General features: G+C 39.8%; 1 protein-coding gene across 1 annotated transcript in view; it reads left to right on the top strand.

Moving 5' to 3' along the window:
- Positions 1 to 414: 414 nt before the first annotated feature.
- The window catches only part of TTBK2 (tau tubulin kinase 2), a 218,316-nt gene continuing 203,480 nt past the window's right edge, over positions 415 to 15,250 (top strand). Inside the window, exon 1 of the mRNA XM_043983478.1 lies at positions 415 to 770. The gene's annotated coding sequence lies outside the window, so the exon portion shown is untranslated. The remainder of the gene's footprint in view (positions 771 to 15,250) is intronic.

The following is a 15,250-nucleotide window of genomic DNA, read 5'->3' as shown; positions in this document are numbered from 1 at the left end:
CCGAACCGAGGGAAAATTTCAGGGAAACCGGCCACCTTTTCGGACTGCCCCCCTCCCCCCTTCCCAGAGCCCCGCTTCCTTCCTCGGGACTGGCGGGTAGCCGCAGTTTGTGGCTGGAACTACAATCCCCAGAATGCTCTTGCGCACGCGTACTGCCATTGTGATGCTCCTTTCCCGGTAACTCGCCCTCTCAGGCAAACCTGAAGATAGCGGCATTTCTCCGGTGGGGGGCGGAGACCCTCTTTGCCCGACTTCCCGCCCCCTCGCTGATAGGCAATGGGATCAGCCAACCGACGCCACGGATTTGGAACGCGGCCTCCAATCAGCGGCTGCGGTGGAGAAGGTGGGCGTTCGCCTTGGCAGGGCAGGTGGGCTAGGCTGTGCCGGGTTGCGAAGGGGGAGAATAACGTCGGGTCGGGTCAGCGGGCGCTGCAGTAGTCGCCGCAGCGGCGATGGGAGCGGTGGGGACGCGGTGGCGGCGGCGGCGGCAGGAGGAGGAGCAGGGGCTGGAGCAAGAGCAGCGGCTGGGGGCAGCCAGCAGCAGCAACAGCCGCCGCCGTCGCCAGTAGACGCAAACGGTACCCAAGGGGGGACAACCCGACCGGCCAGCCGGCCCGCGAACCCACGCACGGGTCCCGCCGCAGTCGGGCGGCGGGGGATGGGCAGGCGGAGGCGGTGGTGCCTCCTTCCGAGGGGTGATCCCGGCCGGCTCCGGCCCTGAACCGGGCCCGACCCCACTGCCTGGAGTTCCTGCGTCCGCCACGGCCCAGGTAGGACACGCCCCCCGAGCCCCCGGGATAGTGCCCCAGGAAACCCCTTGGCTCCGTCCTCCTCTTGTTCCCCATCCCTCCCCCCCTCCCCCCAGGATTCCGACCCGGGACGAAGAGGGATGCGGAATGGAGAGGAGGAAGGACGGGCCGGCTCTGCTTAACCAGACCTCTTTCTTCTTCGCCCCGACCTGCCCGCGGGGCTTCTGTCAGACCTTTAACTCTCTCTACTCCTTGGAGACGGTTCTGGTCCTAGCCTTGCCCCCACCCCCATCCCCATCCAGGGCTTCCCCAAGCGCGGAGGACCGCGCTCTCTCGCCTCATTTCTCCGGGCGTGTATGCGTGTGGATGTGACCCACATCTTTCTTGCACTCCGGTGCCAGGACGGTACCCACTGATGCACGTGTCACTTTATTTTTTTTTTTAAGCCAAAAAACAACAAAACACCACCACCACTTGGCGTATGAGCCTCTGGCACATCAGAGTTGTGTGGGGTGTTGTTGGTTTTCTCGGGAGTGCCTTGGATGCGTCTCTGTGGTGCCCAGGCTGCCAGAGTCATGCCGAGAGACTTCCTCTGCATTTGTTAGGACCGAGGGTGGTGGTGGTGGAATTGGTTTGGACCAGCACTGCTGGGGTGTTGTGGGAGAAGGGCCAAAAAGAGACTCTGAAAGTAAATGTGTCAGAAATCCGAAGGACATAATTCTTGTGTTTTGCTTTGAGTGGAGGTTGGTAGGTGACAACCACCTTGGAGTTAACTCCTCCCACTTCGCGACGTGGAGTCGTAGTGATTGAAATTTCCTCTTGTTTGAATTTTGGGAGGCGTATTCCTCAAATTTTATGTCAAGATGCTTTGGCGTAGCAGAAAGTGCAGGACGTGCATTTAGTCAAGATCTGGATTTGAATTCTACTTCTGATACTTCATAGCTGGATGACAGTGGGAAAGTCACTTAAATTCTCTAAGCCTCACCGTTCTCATTTATAAAATGGGAATGGTAATATCTGGAGGGTTGCTTGTGGTGAGGAACAAATGAGATAAAGCCATTTCTGCCCTTTGGGGACAAGCAGAATAAATTTAATTCATATTCCATGTGACATTTAAATACTTAAAGACAGCTATCAATACCCTGCCACCCCGAAGCCTTTTGCCTTTTCCCCAATTCCTTCAGCTGATTCTCAGAAACTCGAGTTTCTGGTTGCCCTATCCCGGACAACCATCAGTTTATAAATTTTCTCCCTAAAATGTGGTGGTGCCTAGAGTGGAACACAGTACTCCAGAGGTAGTTTGATAGCTGTGGTGGTACAGTACTATGACCACTCTAATCCTGAATTCTACAGACTTATTAGCATTCTGGGCCACTTTTTCACATTGTTGACAACTCTTCAATTTGCGGGCGGACTACTAAATCCTTTAGATCTTTTACATAAACCTGCTGTCTAGTCATGCCTCCCCCCTCCCTCCAATTCCAGCACCATCATTCCAACAGTGCAAGCTTGCTACCTTGTAATTATCCTGAACCTTTCATTCCTTTGTCTTCTTCACCTCCCTTTTCTGTCAGTTTTCAAATCTTGCCAATTCTACATCTAAAACATTTCTCACATCTCCACATCTGTCTGTCCTTTCTTTCTACTCGTGGTCACCATCCTATTTCACACCCACCTCACCTTTCTCTTGTATTGTTGTTCTAGCCTACTAATTCAGTCTTCCTGCTTCCAGTCTCTTCCCTATCCAATCCATCCTCCATACAGCTGGCAAAATAATTTTTCCAAAGCCCACGTCTGCAATAATTTTCAGTGACTCCCTACTGCCTAGGATAAGCTACAAATTCTTCAGTTTGGTATTTAAAACTTTGAATAGACTGGCTCCAGCCTATCTTTTCTAAATTTACTTTACACTGTTCCTCCTCATTTATATTCCAGTGAAACTGTTCTCCAAGCTTGACCTACAGCTCCCATCTCAGCCTATTGCACAGGCTGTTCAGCATGCCTGGAATACACTCACTCTTTTGTCTCCACCTCTTAGAATTCTTAATCTCAAATCACATGCCAACTCCTTTGTGAAACTTTTCCTGATCCCCCTAGTTCCTAATGATCTCTTTTTCCTCAGATTATCTGGTATTTTTCTGGTTGCTAATGCTCTCTCCATTCTCAAATTATCTTGTACTTATATGTATATTGATTGTATCCTCTAGAATATAAATCCTTGAGAACAAGAACTGTACCTTTAGTGCCAAGTATAACGAGTGCTTCACAGATAGTTGGTGTGTAATAATTATTTTTAAAAATTTAATGTTAAGTTCTTTGCGGACCTTAAAGTGCTATGGAAATATGGGCTGTTATGAAAATATGTACACTTTGAAGCTTGGTGGCTCCAAATACAGTGTTACATGCTTGCTTCTGAGCCATTAGTGGGAATTGCCTTGATATCTGAACATTGATCTGTCTGGGTAAGCCACAGCAGAGATGTGTAATTTTATTTCACCAAAATGCACTGGAGAAAGGGACATTTATTTACATCGTTATCCAAAAAGTATTACAAAATGGCAAAAAAAAAAATTAAGAATGCAATTGGTTTTAATGTAGCAAAGAAACTGAATACTATTATGTAGTAAATTCTTCCATTTTTGTGGAAGAGAAGTAAGGACAAAGACTATGGCAAAACCAACTTCAATGTGCCTTAAGTGTAGAAAAGGTTCGTATTTATGATTATGTGTGTGGTTTGGGAAGTCATGATCTGAAGCATTCAGACTGTAAAACAATCTTAAAAACAGAATCTTTGTAACAATTATATGATTTTATCAAGAGGGTAGAAAGGAGCTGATGAAGAAAGTTACAAAGGAAAAATTTTCTCTTCCATTAACATTATGTGGTAGTAGACATGTAAAGGAAATACTATTTTTCTTTTTTTTTAATTTGAGAGATAGAGTGAAAATTTGAAGCTGTAGTTCAGCAATTTAGGAATAATTTTTTTTTTTTTGGTGAGGCAATTGGGGTTAAGTGATCTGCCCGGGGTCACACAGCTAGTAAGTGTCAAGGGTCTGAGGCCGGATTTGAACTCAGGTCCTCCTGAATCCAGGGGCGGTACTCTATCCACTGGGCCACCTAGCTGCCCCTAATTTAGGAATAATATTGAATTAAAATGGTCATTGATGATGGGCAAAGGGAAGTAGAGAATATGATGAATTGTGTGTTGTTTATTATCCTAAACTATGATTCTAGTTTTATCCTTATTCTTGAACTATATTCAGTTTTTAAATGATTAAATTCTGTACTATGTATGATTTAAGGGGTTTATATCCTATGAGTTTCATTAAGATACTGGTCTTTGTCACATTTCTTTAATATTGATATAAATTGTATGTGTTCTTAGATACCTTTTAAATGTAACATTAAGGGTAATTTTTATTATATTGGACAGATATGATAAGGCAGTACTGCACCTAACTTTTTGAATGTCTCTTACACATAAGAATACAAAGTGACTCAGAAATGTAAAATAATTAGTTTTATAGGAATGGGTTTCAAAGTGGCAATACTACTTTATGAGTAGAGGAGTTAAACTTTTTAAAAGGGTAATTTATTTATTGGCCCTTTATCAGCTTCAAAAAATAAACATTACTAGAAAATATTTAATGATATTGAAAAATTTTGTGTTTCAGGTACTCATTATTAAAACTGATTTAAGCACTGATTATTAAAACTGTTGCACTATGCTTGGAAATTCTACTATATTTCTCCATTTCCCTTCCTGATATCTTTAACCCTCTTTCTTAGAAATAGGGGTGATATGTTTCTCAAAAATTTTAGTTTCATGCACAATATGGACTGATTTATTCACTCTTTTGGCCCTTTGGTTAAATGTTATTCTGCTAAGGATTTCATTTAGTTGATTTAATTGATTAAAGTTGTAGAACATTTTAGATATTTACCGGTTATTTAGGATTGAAAAATTTCAAACTATATTTTGAGTTCTTATGACATATTTATCTAACATCTCTAGTATATTATTAGTGATCAGTGAATAATTGTGGTAGCATTTTTTTCCCCTTCAAGTGAAATGATCCTATTTGTCTTGAAGATGCTAATCATGTTCAGGTTAAATACCATATAAGTGTATAATGAAAACATTTGGAGCCCAGATAATGTTCCACCAAAAAGTAATCTTTTTTAGCAACTAATTTTTTTTTAAACACAGATTCATGATACTTTATGCTCTAATAATAAGATGCATCAGGCCTCATTAAAACGAGGCAACCTTTGGGATACAGGCACAAAATGCAGATTAGAAATGTAACTATTGTTACTGAGTATGTAGCTTTGAGAGTCATTTATATGGTGTAGGAATCACCGGAAGTCCTTGGAGTGAAGGGAACGAGATTGCTAATGAAGAGTGAATAGAGAAAGAAGAGTAGAGGGCTGAAAAAGAGCCCTGGTAGATATCTATCTGTAGGAGGTAGGAAGAAGAAGATGAATTCGTAAAATGCTAGTTCTAAGGTGACCAAAAGAAGCAATCAAACAGACGGGAAGAGAGCTGGGAGAGAATAGTGTCATCGAAGCCAAAGGAGAAAAGTGTATTAAGAAAGTTGTCAACAGCATGAAATGCTACAGGAGGGTCATGGAAATTGATCTCTTCTTTCTCTGCATTTTGTCTTTTATTTTAAATTTTTTTGGGGTGAGGCAATTGGGGATAAGTGACTTGCCGAGGGTCACACAGCTAGTTAAGTGTCAAGTGTCTGAGTTCGGATTTGAACTCAGGTCCGCCTTAATCCAGGGCCAGTGCTTTATACACTGTGCCACCTAGCTGCCCCTGCATTTTGTCTTAGGGATCTCCTTAGCATCCACAGGTTCAATTAACCATTTGGATAACTACTAAATCTACACATTCAATCTTCATTCCCCACTCCTGAGCTCCAATTCCACAATTCCAACTCAATCACTAAGCATTTATTAAGTCCTTACCATGTTCCAAGCATAGTGTTAAGTACTAAGGATGAAAAAAAGAGGAAAACACTCTCCCTGCCTCTAATGCAGGACACAACATGGAAATAACTAGGTACATAGCAGATGTATACAGAGCATATAGAAGATGAATCCAGAGAAAAGGCATTAGCAGCTTGGGGTGGGGTTAAAGGGAATCAGGAAAAGCCTCTTGTAGAAGGAAGCTAGGTAAATTTAGAGGTAGGGGTGAGAAAGGAGAGCATTCCAGGCATGGAATAGCCAGTGCAGAGGAATAGAACTGGGAGACGGAGTAGTGTATTCAAGGGAGAGCAAATGGGCCAGTGTAGCTGGGTCATAGGTGGTATGGAGGAAAGTGTAAGAAGAGTGCACAGGTAGGAAGGGAGCAACTTATGAAGGGATTTAAATGTCCAACAGAGAACTTAGAGATGACAGTAACCTTATTGAACTTAGTGAGTAAGGGAGTGACCTAGCAGATGTGCACTGAAGGAAAAAAAAGCCCTTTGGCAACTATCTGGAGGGTGGACTGGAGTGAGGAGAGACTTGAAGCAGGGAGGCCATTTAGGAGGCCGCTGTCTTTTAGTCCAGGTGGGAGGTGATGAGTGACTGAACTTGGGTGGTGGCCGTGTGAGTGCAAAGGAGAATCCGTTTGTATGCGAGACATGTGAAGGTGGAAACAAGAGTTGACAACCAATTGGATAAATGAGAAGGGTGAAAGATGATAGTGCCCTTGACCGTAGGTAACAGGAAAGTTGGGAAGACGGGAGCATATAGGGGAGAAAGATAACTGAGTCCTGTTTTGGATATGAGAAGTTTGAGATCCATTTCAAGATTTCCAGAGGCAGCTCATAGTGGGTGACTGTGCCTCAGGAGAGAGGCTGGGGCTGGATGTGGGAATCATAGAGTTGTTGTCAGAGAGATGATAATTGAACCCGTGTGAGCTGCTCAGATCATCAAGCCAGATAGTATAAAGTGAAAAGGGAAGACGGTCCAAGAGGGAGCCTTGGCATATACCTACGGTTAGTAGGACAAATGAATTAAGTCTAGCAAAGGAGACTAAGGAATAGGCAGACAATGGAGAAATAGGAACAACAGTGTCAAGAAAACCTAAGAGGAGGATAGTGTGTGTAGAGGACAGTTGTCAACATTATCAGAGTTTACAAAGAGGTCAAGAAGCATAACGATTGGGAAAAGTCTTTAGATTTGGTAATTAAGAAATTGTTGGTAACTTTGGAGAAGGCAGTTTTTAATCTGTTGCTGAAGTTGGAAACCAGAGTGAATCTCCTCCTAGATGTTTCATAATCGTGTTCTTTAAAATGTAGGGAAAAAACCCCGTATTTGATTGTGCATGGCTAATGTGGTCATTTGTTTTGCTAGCCTATGCATATTTGTTATGAAGATTTTCTTTTTCAGTAGTTCAACGGGGGAAGTAGGAGCGTGAAAAAATAAATGCTTATAAAAATAAAAGACAGGGGCAAAAGGCTATCATGTCCTACCCAGAATCCTTTATCTCTTATTCCCCTCTCCAAAACTCACTCTATTTTCTAAATTTCTCCTTTTTAAAATAGATAATCTCTCCTAGAAATTATATCTGGGTTTTCTTGGTTCTCTTCCTACTTCTCTGGCCTGTCCTCTCAATCTCCTTTGCTGGCTCATCCTCCATATGGTGCCTTTTTAATTGTGTGTTCTCCAAAGCTCTATCCTGGCTTCTCTTTTCTCTTGACATTGTCTTGAGATCTTATCAGTTCTCATGGGTCCAATTATTATCTCTATACAGATGATCTGCAGAATCTACTTATCCTTAGTCCCTCAGGTTCTGAAACATGGGAATCATCCTCAACTCTTCATTTCCCTTCCCTACTCCCTATCCAATTAGTTTATAATTTTTATTGATTTTTATTTCTGCAACATCTGTAACGTCCTTCCCTTTCTCTCTACTCATACAACCACAATATTATTTCAGGTCTTCATCATCTTTTTTCTAGATTTTTCTAGTAACAATATTCAACTTCTTTCTTGTTCAGTTGATCCTCCACAGAACTGCCAAGGCGAAATTTGTTAAGAACAGATATGACCATGTTAACTGTCCTCATAATGCTTCATTGGTTGGATCCCTATTGTATCTGTGATAAAATACAGATTTCTATGGCATTCAAAAGCCTTTTACAATCTGACTAACTCCTCTTTCATTACTGATTTCACATTATTCCCCTCTTGTGCATTCTATAACCTAGCCAAACTGGCTCACTTGTTGTGTCTCTTAGACACACTGAGAAAACTTCATGAAATTTGTCAGTTAAGAGATCATTGCTAACCTTGGACGGAGCAGTACAGACTCAGTGATAAGTTTGGAAGCCAAATGACAAGGGGCAGAGAAATGAATGAGTTTTAAGAGTTTTCCTGTATTCTGCCTTTATCAGAGCATATCTGGAGTACTGTGTTCAATTTTGGGCACCACATTTTAGAAGGAACTCTCTTTGAAGAATTCAGGCTGTGTGGTGTGTGTGTGTGTGTGTGTGTGTGTGTGTATTAGGTATTTGATTCTTCCTAAATCAAGATAGGTTTCATAAGGGAGATGAATTTTTTTAAATGTTAAAACATTTAATTAGGACAGAAATCCATAAAGCAATAACAATAGCCACATTCCTAAACAATTATTGTGTTCTTCTACTTTCTCTTCAAAGTAGTTTTGGACTCAGGCTCCTTCAAATTTATTATTCTGAGCATATGGCTTATGGGTTTAGTCCCTCTGCATCGTTCAATGCCCAGGGCTGAAGATTTCAAAGCCTAGTCTGTGTCTAGGAAGACCTTTTTCCCCTATTGCCATACCTGAGCATCTGGTTTGCAGCTACTTTCTTCTTTTCTTTTCTTTTCTTTCCTTTTCTTTCCTTTTCTTTCCTTTTCTTTCCTTTCCTTTCCTTTTCTTTTCTTTTCTTTTCTTTTCTTTTCTTTTCTTTTCTTTTCTTTTCTTTTCTTTTCTTTTCTTTTCTTTTCTTTTCTTTTCTTTTCTTTTCTTTTCGGGGGGGCAGTGAGGATTAAGTGACTTACCCAGAGTCACACAGCTAGTGTCAAGTGTTTGAGGTTGGATTTGAACTCAAGTCCTCCTGAATCCAGGGCTGGTGCTTTATCCATTGTACCATCTAGCTGCCCCTTTATTTTTTTTTTAATTTTTTTCCCTAGCTGCCCCTTTATATCTGTGACTTTTGTTTTTTCTTCTTTTTTTCCCTTTTCTCTCTTTCTTTTTTTAAAGCTACTTTCTTCTTAAACCCAGTGGCACATACAGGTCCTGGCTTGCATTGCCTCAGGCACTTTTCACCCCAGCTCCTGTTTGTCAGCTTTCTACAGCTAAGATGTTTCATCTCTTTGCCCTGCTCTACAGGTCATACTTTGGCATTGACCTCTATTCTTCCTCCATTCTCTCAGTGGAAAACAAACCTTTCTCTCTCTCTCTCTCTCTCTCTCTCTCTCTCTCTCTCTCTCTCTCTCTCTCTCTCTCTCCCTCCCTCCCTCTCTGTCTGTCTGTCTGTCTCTCTCCTCACTCTTCCTATCTTCTTTTCTCCCTCCCCCATACCCCCAACAGGCAACAAGTAAAGTCTAAGGAGTCAAACAGAGACAGATAGATCTTTAAGGCCACATGAGACAAGGGTCTATAGTCCTATAGGTCCAAGCTTGAAGCAGCAGGACTGAGAAAGCATACACTGAAGTGAGCTCTGCTCCTGGCATAGATTCTTTAAGCTCTATTTTATATTTACTGCTAGGTATGATTAGTTCTGTGTCCACATGTGTGTAATCATTAGGAAATGTAGAGATACACAATCTGTGTGTCTGAGTTTTAAAAATTATTTTTTTCCCATTTAAAAATCATTTATTTTCTCTCCATCACCTCCCTCAACTGAGAAAAAAAGAAAAACAAAATCTTTGTAACAGCTATGTATATTCAAGTAAAACAAATTCCCACATTGTCCATTTAAAAAATATCTCATCTCTATATTTAGTCCATCACTACTCTGTCAGGAGATGGGTGGCATTCTTCATCCTTGATCCAACCCATCCCTTTTCTTTCTCATGGTACAATAATATTTCATTACAGTCATATACTAATTATTTCATATGTTTCCCAAGTTTCTAGTACTCTACCACAAAAAGAGCTGCTATAATTATTTTTGGACATATGGGTATTTTTTCTCTTTCTTTGATCTTTTTGGGGTATAGGCCTAATAGTGGTATTATTACTGGGTCAAAGGCTATGCAGAGTTAAGTAACTTTTGGTACATAGATCCAAATTTCTTTCCAGAATGTCTGGGCCAATTCACAGCTCTACCAACAGTTCACCACTATGCCTTTTTTCTTGCAGTCCTTCTAACAATTGTCATTTTCCTTTTTTGTTAACTTTGCTAATCTGATAGGTGTGAGGTAGAACCTCAGAGTTACTTTAATTTGTATTTATTTAATTGTTAGCGATTTGGATCATTTTTCACATGGTTATAAATAGCTCAAATTTCCTCCTTTGATATGTATGTTTTTTTTCCTTTTTTTTTTTCAGGGCAATGAGGGTTAAATGACTTGCCCAGGGTCACACAGCTAGTAAGTGTCAAGTGTCTGAGGCTGGATTTGAATTCAGGTCCTCCTGAATCCAAGGTCAGTGCTTTATCCACTGCACCACCTAGCTGCCCTGATATGTATGATTTTTACAAAATGTTTTTATATTTATTGGTATTTTTTCTTGTCAGTTGAACATATAAATATTATATTTCTTTACTATGTTTCTACCATTTTTCTCTCTGCATTTTGCACAGTGTTTCCAAACATGATCTTTTCCTTTGATTCATCAAATCAAGACTAATCCTTTATATATCATTTCTGCAACATCTTTCAGTGGTAGAGTATGGACAGTATTTTAATTGAAGATTGATACCTCTGATCCTTTTGATTCAATTTAATGCCCCAGCGATACATAGAACCTTCCTAATTTATAAGCAAACAGAAGAATTTCTCGAATTAGTTGTTTACTAGTATCTGAGTGGAAGGTGCTAGGGGTAGCAAGAAAGAAAAAAGAATTGAGTAGGTTATAGGTGAAACTTCTAGGGAAGGTTTGATTCCTGCTGGTCATGCTTTTCTGTGGCCTGCATCTCTCTTAGAGCGCTTTTTCCTTTGTTCTAAAAATTGTATTTTTTGGGGGGGCGGGACAATGACTTGTCTAGGAACAAACAGCTAGAAAGTATCAAATGTCTGAGGTAGGATTTGAACTTAGGTCCTCCTGAATCCAGGGCTGGTGCTTTATCCACTGTACCACCTAGTTGCTCCCAATTGTATTATTCTTTGACATGATTTTTTTCAATTAACAACCATTTGTTTTCTGTCTTTCCTACCCTTCATCCATTGAGGGGGAAAAAGAAAAACCAAGCTCTTGGGACAAATATACATGGTCAAGCAAAACAAATGCATGTCTTTTTTGGGGGATATTTTTCTTAATGTGATTCTTTTGTTAAAAGAAGTCAAAAGAGGTACAAAAGAACATTATGCCTCCTCAAACAGGTTGGAAGAGTTTGAGGATTATCCTCTTTGAACCCTATTTTAATGGAGGATGTTGCAAGGCTATTGCATTTCTGGTCTCTAACCTTAGAGTAGTCCAGGATCCCCATAATGCTTTTTAAAATGTATCTTTAAATTTTTCCAAGGAGGCCAGGACTTCCAAGCCTAGTTTGAGAAGGCCCCAATTGTAGCAGAAGGTTCTTTGTCCCCATTGAAGCCCCCGGAAGATCGAAGCAAGAGTAGGAACTCTTTAAAATATGCCTTCCTGGTAATTATCAAAACAGTCTGGTATTGGCTAAGAAATAGAGAGGTGGATCAGTGGAATAGAATAGGTACAAATTACACTATACTAAATGACTATAGTAATCTAGTATATGAAAAAACCAAACATCCAAGTTTTTGGAACAAGAACTCATTGTTTGACAAAAACTGGGAAAACTGGAAAATAGTATGGCAGAAACTAGGTATAGACCAACATCTCATGTTGTGTACTAAAATAAGGTCAAAATAGGTACATGATTTACACATAAAGGATGATACCATAAGCAGATTAAGAGAGCATGGCATAGTTTATCTGTCAGATTGATGGACAGAGGAAGAATTTAGGACCAAAGAAGATATAGAGAGCAATACAAAATCTAAAATAGATGATTTTGATTACATAAAAATACAAAGCCTTTGCATAAGAAAAAACAATCTAACCAAAATTATAAGGAAAGCAGAAAACTGGGAAAGAATTTTTGCAACAAGTAGTTCTGATATAAAGTCCTCATTTCTCAAATATATAGAGAACAAAGTCAGATTTATAAAAATACAAGTCCCCAATTGATAAATGGTCAAAGGATATGAACAGGTAGTTTTCTTTCTTTCTTTCTTTCTTTTTTTGTGTGAGGCAATTAGGGTTAAGTGACTTGCCCAGGGTCACACAGCTAGTAAGTGTTAAGTGTCTGAGGCTGGATTTGAACTCAGGTACTCCTGACTCCAAGGCTGGTGCTCTATCCACTGCGCCATCTAACTGCCCCAAACAGGTAGTTTTCAGACATAGAAATCAAAGCTATCTATAGTTATATGAAAAAATGTTCTAAATCACCATCAATCAGAGAAATGAAAATTAAAACAATTCTGAGGTATCACCTCACATCTGTAAGAATGACAAATATAACAAAAAAGGAAGATATTGGATGTCAGAGAGGATGTGGAAAAACTGGGACTCTAATCCACTGTTGGTGGAGTTGTGAACTTATCCAACCATTCTGGAGAGAAATTTGGAATTATGCCTAAAGGGCTACAAAACTGTGTGTACTCTTTGATCCAACAATACTACTGCTAGGTTTATATCCCAAAGACATCCCCAAAAAGAGATAAAGACCTATTTGTACAGAAATATTTATAGCAACTCTTTTTGTGGTGGCTAAAAATTGGAAATCAAAGGAGTACTCATCAATTGGGAAATGGCTAAACAAGCTGTGGTATATGATGGTGATGGAATATTATTGTGCTGTAAGAAATGACAAACAGGACAAATTTCAGAAAGGCCTGGAAAGACTTGTATGAACTGATGTATAGTGAAGTGAACAGAACCAGGAGAACATTGTGCACAGAGAGAGCAGTATTGTTTGATGAAGAACTGTGAATGACTTAACTATTCTTAGCAATACAATGATCCAAGACAATTCCAAAGGACTAATGATGAAGTATACTATCCACCTCCAAAAAAAAAAAGAACTGATATTGATTGAACACAGACCGAAACATTGCTATTTTCACTTTCTTTCATTTTTTCCCTTTTATTCAAGTTTTCTTATACAAAATGACAAACATGGTAATATTTTACATAATCACACATGTATAACCTATATCTGATTGCTTACAGCCTCAAGGAGGGGGAAGGGAAGGAGGGCTAGAATTTGGAACTTGAAACTTTAAATAAAAATATTTATTATTATTTTTAAAAAGGTGCTTTCCAGGGGCAGCTGGGTGGTGCAGTGGATAGAGCACCGGCCCTGGAGTCAGGAGTACCTGAGTTCAAATCCGGCCTCAGACACAACACTTACTAGCTGTGTGACTCTGGGCAAGTCACTTAACCCCAATTGCCTCACTTAAAAAAAAAAAAAAGGTGCTTTCCAAAAATGTAGTTACATTGTGGGTTCTTAGTCCCCATGTCTTTGAGCCTGCCCCTGAGTTATGTTTCAAAATCTCCTTGCCATTTTTCTGAGTCATTAGAAGTAATTGCTGTATGTAAATGGTAACTAGGATTTTTTTTTTAACAAGTAGAATCTATGCCAGGTAACTACTTATAGTGTGTTTCCTAATCAAAGTCTTTAGAAGATATCTTCCACCAAAGTTGTGCTTAGTTACTATTTTCAATTGTATTGAAAGTTTCCTTACAATACTTAAATTTTGGTTCATTTGGCTAATGTTGGCTCATAAGTATGAAGAGTTGGGGGTAAAGGGGGCAGCTAGGTGGCACAGTGGGTAAAGCACCAGCCCTGGATTCAGGAGGACATGAGTTCAAATCCCTCAGACACTTGACACTTGACATAGCCACGATCACTTCTAAGCTAATTATAGGTTTTATTGGGTGTTTACAAAGCATAGGTAAAATACTCACTCTTACACACTGGCAAAAAAGCATATTATAAAGAGGCATGTTTCTTTCTTACTGCCATATTTAGGTATCATTCTTGGTGTGGTATTGAGTACTGAAGCCATATGTGTAACTACAATTCAGGCATTTGACTTGTGTCCATATAGAGAGAGATTTGAGTTTGGGTGGAGGTTGTGGTCTGTGGAGTTTTTCCCAAGGTAACTCCCCAGTATTGACACCCCCCCCCCAACTGGATTCTTTTATACACTCAACAAAATATACCGATCATGAATAGATCAGTTGAGAAAAAACAGAAAGGTTCATATGGTTCCTTTAGTATCTAAGACTATACTCCCAGCTCAATTTGGCCTTTTAGTTTTTTCTGTTTCTCCTTTTCCTCTGTGTAATTGGTCTGCATCAGAGAGAACACTCACATCTTGATCACAGATTCATTCAGGTACTTAACCAAATATTTTATTTTATTTTATTTTTGCAAGTGTCTGAGGTCAGATTTGAACTCAGATCCTCTTGAATCCAGGGCCGGTGCTTTAACCATTGTGCCACCTAGCTGCCCCATTAACCAAATATTTTAGACATCTTTCCCTTTAACTAGCTATTGAAATAAACTTAATTCTGTTTGTATTGTGATTTCTACTTTATCTTGTTTCATAACACTTTTTAGTTCTCTTAAGTACCTGTCAAATTTAAATCAGAACTACATTTATCTGTCATTTTATTTATCTCTTATTACTAGGTTAAATTGTAAATTTATGAACTCTTGTGATCTAACTTATTTTTTAAAATTTCTCCAATCTCAGCCTATTAAAATGGATTACATAGAATAGGTGCTTATTAAATGTTTCTTGAATTAATGAACTAACATTAAAGGAAGAAAACAAGCATTTATTAAGTACCTATTATGTCATGCCAGTCATTGTGTTACATGCCTTACAAATATTATCTCCTTTGATTCTCACCATAACTTTGGGAGGTAGGTACTATTATTATCTTCATTTTACAATTGAGGAAAGTAAAGCCAACAGAAGTCAAATATCTTGCCCAGGATTATTCCGCTAGTAAGTGTCTGAGTCTAGATTTGCACTCAATTATTCCTGACACCAGGCTCAGACCCCTGTCCACTTGGTCACCTAGCTGCTTAACACTTTTAACATTTAACACCGTATGAAGTAATAATTACCATGTGTCTAGTGGGTCTAGTGGTTTGCAAAGTGTTCTACTCATAACAGTTCTGTGCAAGGTGTGAAGTGCAAGGATTGCTTCCATTCCATTTTACAGGCTCTCAGAGGGTAATTGACTTGCCTAAGGTCACACAACTGGTAATTGTCCAGCACTTGGGACATTGCAGGCACTTAATAACTTGTTGATGAAGCAGAATTTGAGCCTGGGTCTC

The sequence above is a fragment of the Dromiciops gliroides genome, chromosome 2 (genome assembly GCF_019393635.1).
Source record: "Dromiciops gliroides isolate mDroGli1 chromosome 2, mDroGli1.pri, whole genome shotgun sequence".
NCBI lineage: Eukaryota > Metazoa > Chordata > Mammalia > Microbiotheria > Microbiotheriidae > Dromiciops > Dromiciops gliroides.
The sequence above is the reverse complement of the archived record's forward strand: the minus strand, read 5'-3'. Positions and strand labels throughout refer to the sequence as shown.